Source organism: Oncorhynchus clarkii, chromosome 5 (assembly GCF_045791955.1).
Source record: "Oncorhynchus clarkii lewisi isolate Uvic-CL-2024 chromosome 5, UVic_Ocla_1.0, whole genome shotgun sequence".
In the NCBI taxonomy this organism is placed as follows: Eukaryota; Metazoa; Chordata; class Actinopteri; order Salmoniformes; family Salmonidae; genus Oncorhynchus; species Oncorhynchus clarkii.
In genome coordinates, this window is record NC_092151.1 from 94719746 (window position 1) to 94726993 (window position 7248).

General features: G+C 43.0%; 1 pseudogene; it reads left to right on the forward strand.

Annotated features, from left to right (window-relative positions):
• The window catches only part of LOC139409587 (lipoma-preferred partner homolog), a 526233-nt pseudogene that overhangs the window by 14579 nt on the left and 504406 nt on the right, over nt 1–7248 (forward strand).

Consider the following 7248-nt stretch of genomic DNA (forward strand, 5'->3'; position numbering starts at 1 on the left):
TCCTAGTCCCAGATCTTTCAGTGTGTCCATCCACCAACCCCAGGATGTGAGTGTTGACATTACACCATGTCCTTGTCCCAGATCTTTCAGTGTGTCCATCCACCAACCCCAGGATGTGAGTGTTGACATTACACCATGTCCTTGTCCCAGATCTTTCAGTGTGTCCATCTACCAACCCCAGGATGTGAGTGTTGACATTATACCATGTCCTAGTCCCAGATCTTTCAGTGTGTCCATCCACCAACCCCAGGATGTGGGTGTTGACATTACACCATGTCCTTGTCCCAGATCTTTCAGTGTGTCCATCTACCAACCCCAGGATGTGAGTGTTGACATTATACCATGTCCTAGTCCCAGATCTTTCAGTGTGTCCATCCACCAACCCCAGGATGTGGGTGTTGACATTACACCATGTCCTTGTCCCAGATCTTTCAGTGTGTCCATCCACCAACCCCAGGATGTGAGTGTTGACATTATACCATGTCCTAGTCCCAGATCTTTCAGTGTGTCCATCCACCAACCCCAGGATGTGGGTGTTGACATTATACCATGTCCTAGTCCCAGATCTTTCAGTGTGTCCATCTACCAACCCCAGGATGTGGGTGTTGACATTACACCATGTCCTTGTCCCAGATCTTTCAGTGTGTCCATCTACCAACCCCAGGATGTGAGTGTTGACATTATACCATGTCCTAGTCCCAGATCTTTCAGTGTGTCCATCCACCAACCCCAGGATGTGGGTGTTGACACCGTCGTTCCCGAGTTGATCCTGCCCTTCGGGTTTTTATTGTTTATTGGTTGTCATAGCAACAAAAAAAATGGCGTCAAGAAAACAGTGATTCCCTTCATTAAAATGTCCATATTATTACGTGCAGAAACATCATAAACAGACAGGGGTGCAGAATATGGGACTTCATTTCATCATTATTAGTTCATACTCTCCTTTTTGGTTTCTGTCATGGTAGGATGCAGATGTGATTTTGTTGCAGTTTGTTTTGCGTGCTCCGGGGTCGCTGGACATTTTCATTTAAGGACCAATGGAATGGTCTAAAATAAGCAAACTCTGCCCAAACGGGGCAACGGGCCCGTCGTTCTCTCTACAGCTCCACCAGTCTGTCTGTCTCCATCACCTCGTTCTCTCTACAGCTCCACCAGTCTGTCTCCGTCACCTCGTTCTCTCTACAGCTCCACCAGTCTGTCTGTCTCCATCACCTCGTTCTCTCTACAGCTCCACCAGTCTGTCTCCGTCACCTCGTTCTCTCTACAGCTCCACCAGTCTGTCTGTCTCCATCACCTCGTTCTCTCTACAGATCCACCAGTCTGTCTCCATCACCTCGTTCTCTCTACAGATCCACCAGTCTGTCTCCATCACCTCGTTCTCTCTACAGCTCCACCAGTCTGTCTGTCTCCATCACCTCGTTCTCTCTACAGCTCCACCAGTCTGTCTCCATCACCTCGTTCTCTCTACAGATCCACCAGTCTGTCTCCATCACCTCATTCTCTCTACAGATCCACCAGTCTGTCTCCATCACCTCGTTCTCTCTACAGCTCCACCAGTCTGTCTCCATCACCTCGTTCTCTCTACAGATCCACCAGTCTGTCTCCATCACCTCGTTCTCACTACAGATCCACCAGTCTGTCTGTCTCCATCACCTCGTTCTCTCTACAGATCCACTAGTCTGTCTCCATCACCTCGTTCTCTCTACAGCTCCACCAGTCTGTCTCCATCACCTCGTTCTCTCTACAGATCCACTAGTCTGTTTTCTCTACATGACTTTACTGTTGTCCCAGCAGAATACTATGTCTTTACTGTTGCTAGGACAACATACTACATCAGTTCACCTACTCTGCATCTCACAAAGACACGGCGGTTGGAACTCAAATTTTGACTCATCAGACTAAAGGACAGATTTCCACCGGTCTAATGTGTTTCTTGACCAAATCATGTCTCTTCTTCTTACTGGTGTCCTTTAGTAGTGGTTTCTTTACAGCAATTCGACCATGAAGACCTGATTCACACAGTCTCCTCTGAACAGCTGATGTTGAGATGTGTCTGTTACTTGAACTCTGTGAAGCATTTATTTGGGCAGCAATTTCTGAGGCTGGTAACTCTAATGAACTAATCCTCTGCAGCAGAGGTAACTCTGGGTCTTCCTTTCCTGTAGGGGTCCTCATGAGAGCCAGTTTCATCATAGCAGAGGTAACTCTGGGTCTTCCTTTCCTGTGGCGGTCCTCATGAGAGCCAGTTTCATCATAGCAGAGGTAACTCTGGGTCTTCCTTTCCTGTGGCGGTCCTCATGAGAGACAGTTTCATCATAGCAGAGGTAACTCTGGGTCTTCCTTTCCTGTGGCGGTCCTCATGAGAGACAGGTAACTCTAGTGAACTTCTCCTTTGCAACAGAGGTAACTCTGGGTCTTCCTTTCCTATGGCGGTCCTCATGAGAGACAGTTCCATCATAGCAGAGGTAACTCTGGGTCTTCCTTTCCTGTGGCGGTCCTCATGAGAGACAGTTCCATCATAGCAGAGGTAACTCTAATGATCTTATCCTCTGTAGCAGAGGTAACTCTGGGTCTTCCTTTCCTATGGCGGTCCTCATGAGAGACAGGTAACTCTAGTGAACTTCTCCTTTGCAGCAGAGGTAACTCTGGGTTACATCCTTTCCTATGGCGGTCCTCATGAGAGCCAGTTTCATCATGGCGCTTGATGGTTTTTGCGACTGCAAATTTACAGATTGACTGATCTTCATGTCTTGACGTAATGATGGACTGTAATTTCTCTTTGATTATTTGAGCTGTTCCTACCATAATATGGACTTGTTTTTTTACCAAATAGGGTTATCTTCCGTATACCACCCCTACCTTGTCACAACTTATTTTTTATTTTTTTGTTTTTTTGTTACCCCCTTTTTCTCCCCAATTTCGTGGTATCCAATTGTTGTAGTAGCTACTATCTTGTCTCATCGCTACAACTCCCGTAAGGGCTCGGGAGAGACGAAGGTTGAAAGTCATGCGTCCTCCGATACACAACCCAACCAAGCCGCACCGCCGGAGGAAACACCGTGCACCTGGCCACCTTGGTTAGCGTACACTGCGCCCAGCCCGCCATCTTGTTGACCTTCTCTATGAGTCGGCAGATGGTCTGTGTTGTCCTAACACTTCCACACCCTTGAGTCTGACCACTGCCTGCTCTACCTCTAAATCCAAACGTTTCCTGTTTCCTGTTTCCTGCCATTGAGGATGTCTTTTTGATATCGTAGGATCCCAATGTGTCAAAAGTTGTATTTAGAGAATAGTTACCATCCTCTGAGCACTTGGCTATGACTCTTCTCTCTCTCTCTCTCTCTCTGTGTCTCTCTCTCTCTCTCTCTCTCTCTCTCTGTGTCTCTCTCTCTGTCTCTCTCTCTGTCTCTCTCTCTGTCTCTCTCTCTGTCTCTCTGTCTCTCTGTCTCTCTGTCTCTCTGTCTCTCTGTCTCTCTCTCTCTCTCTCTCTGTCTCTCTCTCTCTCTCTCTCTGTGTCTCTCTCTCTGTCTCGCTCTCGCTGTCTCTCTGTCTCTCTGTCTCTCTGTCTCTGTCTCTGTCTCACTCACTTCAAATGTTTTCCAGCCTGTCAGTTTATACTCTGAGACACATTTATTTTAATACAAGCTGGGCCCACAGTAGCAGGAATAGGTGAAATCCTAACAGGATTAAAGATGGCTTTAAGGGAGGATGCTACTGACTTTAATGATAGCACGGTGCTGATAATCTGATTACCTATTTTTTTTTTTGTAGCTTGACGTTACACAAGGGTTTTAGTCCCAAATGGCACCCTATATCCTACACAGCGCACTAGTTTTGACCTGGGGCACAGGTTGATAGGGTGGTATTTGGGACTCAGTCGAGCTGTGTTGCATATTCCTTCCCAGCTCTCTCTCTGTCTGGGGGCTCCAGCCATCCTGTTGCCGTACCAGTCAGTCTCTAGCTTGGTTTATTTTTGTCCAGGCTGCATCGGCTGCTATAACAGTTTGTACTGCTGAACCTTGAATCAAGGCACAACTTCTATACAGTATTAATAACAAACATATAAAAGGCAATTATGTTAATGCCATGACCCTATATGTATTTTGGTAAATAAACACAACATTGTCTTATTTAATATTGTAAACCAGATTTTCTATCAAGTATCAACATTACCGTTGACTTTTGTAAACAAACACAGTAAACAAACACAGTGCATAAACACAGTAAACATACGCAGTAAACAAACACAGTAAACAAACACAGTGCATAAACACAGTGCATAAACACAGTAAACAAACACAGTAAACAAACACAGTGCATAAACACAGTAAACAAACACAGTGCATTAACACAGTTAACAAACACAGTGCATAAACACAGTAAACAAACACAGTGCATAAACACAGTGCATAAACACAGTGCATAAACACAGTGCATAAACACAGTTAACAAACACAGTGCATAAACACAGTAAATAAACACAGTGCATAAACACAGTGCATAAACACAGTAAACAAACAGAGTGCATAAACACAGTAAACAAACACAGTAAACAAACAGTGCATAAACACAGTGCACAAACACAGTAAACAAACACAGTAAACAAACACAGTGCATAAACACAGTAAACAAACACAGTAAACAAACACAGTGCATAAACACAGTGCATAAACACAGTAAACAAACACAGTAAACAAACACAGTGCATAAACACAGTAAACAAACACAGTGCATTAACACAGTTAACAAACACAGTGCATTAACACAGTTAACAAACACAGTGCATAAACACAGTAAACAAACACAGTGCATAAACACAGTGCATAAACACAGTGCATAAACACAGTGCATAAACACAGTGCATAAACACAGTGCATAAACACAGTAAACAAACACAGTAAACAAACAGTGCATAAACACAGTGCACAAACACAGTGCATAAACACAGTGCATAAACACAGTGCACAAACACAGTGCACAAACACAGTGCATAAACACAGTAAACAAACACAGTAAACAAACACAGTGCATAAACACAGTGCATAAACACAGTAAACATACACAGTGCATAAACACAGTAAACATACACAGTGCATAAACACAGTAAACAAACACAGTGCATAAACACAGTAAACAAACACAGTGCATAAACACAGTGCACAAACACAGTGCATAAACACAGTAAACAAACACAGTAAACAAACACAGTGCATAAACACAGTAAACAAACACAGTGCATAAACACAGTGCATAAACACAGTGCACAAACACAGTGCACAAACACAGTGCATAAACACAGTAAACAAACACAGTAAACAAACACAGTGCATAAACACAGTGCATAAACACAGTAAACAAACACAGTAAACATACACAGTGCATAAACACAGTAAACATACACAGTGCATAAACACAGTAAACATACACAGTGCATAAACACAGTAAACATACACAGTGCATAAACACAGTAAACAAACACAGTGCATAAACACAGTAAACAAACACAGTGCATAAACACAGTGCACAAACACAGTGCATAAACACAGTAAACAAACACAGTAAACAAACACAGTGCATAAACACAGTAAACAAACACAGTGCATAAACACAGTTAACAAACACAGTTAACAAACACAGTGCATAAACACAGTGCATAAACACAGTGCATAAACACAGTGCATAAACACAGTGCATAAACACAGTGCATAAACACAGTAAACAAACACAGTGCATAAACACAGTGCATAAACACAGTAAACAAACACAGTGCATAAACACAGTAAACAAACACAGTGCATAAACACAGTAAACAAACACAGTAAACAAACACAGTGCATAAACACAGTAAACAAACACAGTAAACATACACAGTAAACATACACAATAGTTAACCCAGCCACTGGTACTTTTGATAACTTCTCTTTTTTTTTTATTGAAAAAAACATAAATAAAAATTATTGTATTTCTATTATAAATATTTCTAAAAGCCAAGATGATTGATATAGATTTTATAGAGGAATAAATGACTGTCTAGGCCAATCTCACTGTACTTCCACATTGTAATACAGTCCTACTGCCATGTTTTAAAATAATATGAAACATTGTCTTCTGTTCCCCCCTTTTTTTTTTAAGCAGAGTCTATACTCCCTCACATCTCAAGTTCAACAACCACAGTAGTACATTATCACGGTTCCTCCAAACTATGAAGGAGAATTATAAAGCCCTTTTTATTCCTCTCAAAGGGACTACAGTTAATGAAACAGTACATGCTCTCTCAACCACATTATCACATGCAGCAGTCTGTCTATCAGTGAACTCCGAAACCCCCTAGGTATCCCAAATAACATCCTATTCAGCAGGCAGTCTATCAGTGAACCCCGAAACCCCCTAGGTATCCCAATTAACATCCTATTCAGCAGTCTGTCTATCAGTGAACTCCGAAACCCCCTAGGTATCCCAAATAACATCCTATTCAGCAGGCAGTCTATCAGTGAACCCCGAAACCCCCTAGGTATCCCAATTAACATCCTATTCAGCAGTCTGTCTATCAGTGAACCCCGAAACCCCCTAGGTATCCCAAATAACATCCTATTCAGCAGTCTGTCTATCAGTGAACTCCGAAACCCCCTAGGTATCCCGAATAACATCCTATTCAGCAGTCAGTCTATCAGTGAACCCCGAAACCCCCTAGGTATCCCAATTAACAACCTATTCAGCAGTCTGTCTATCAGTGAACCCCGAAACCCCCTAGGTATCCCAAATACCATCCTATTCAGCAGTCTGTCTATCAGTGAACCCCGAAACCCCCTAGGTATCCCAAATAACATCCTACTCAGCAGTCTGTCTATCAGTGAACCCCGAAACCCCCTAGGTATCTCAAATAACATCCTATTCAGCAGTCTGTCTATCAGTGAACCCCGAAACCCCCTAGGTATCCCAAATAACATCCTATTCAGCAGTCTGTCTATCAGTGAACCCCGAAACCCCCTAGGTATCCCAAATAACATCCTATTCTCTAGGAAGTGCAATACTGTTCACAAGGGGCTCCAGGTCATCTATAGGGAACGGGGTGCCATTTTGGGACACAAACATGAAATCTTAGGATGCCTTTTAATCAGCTCTCACTTCATTTCAAGATGTTATCTATCCTAGCAGCTCCTAGATTGGGGAGAGATTTTGTTTTGAGATGGGATTTTTCTTTTTACACTCTTAAGTCATCCGAGTGGATCTCTTGTCAACAATTAAACC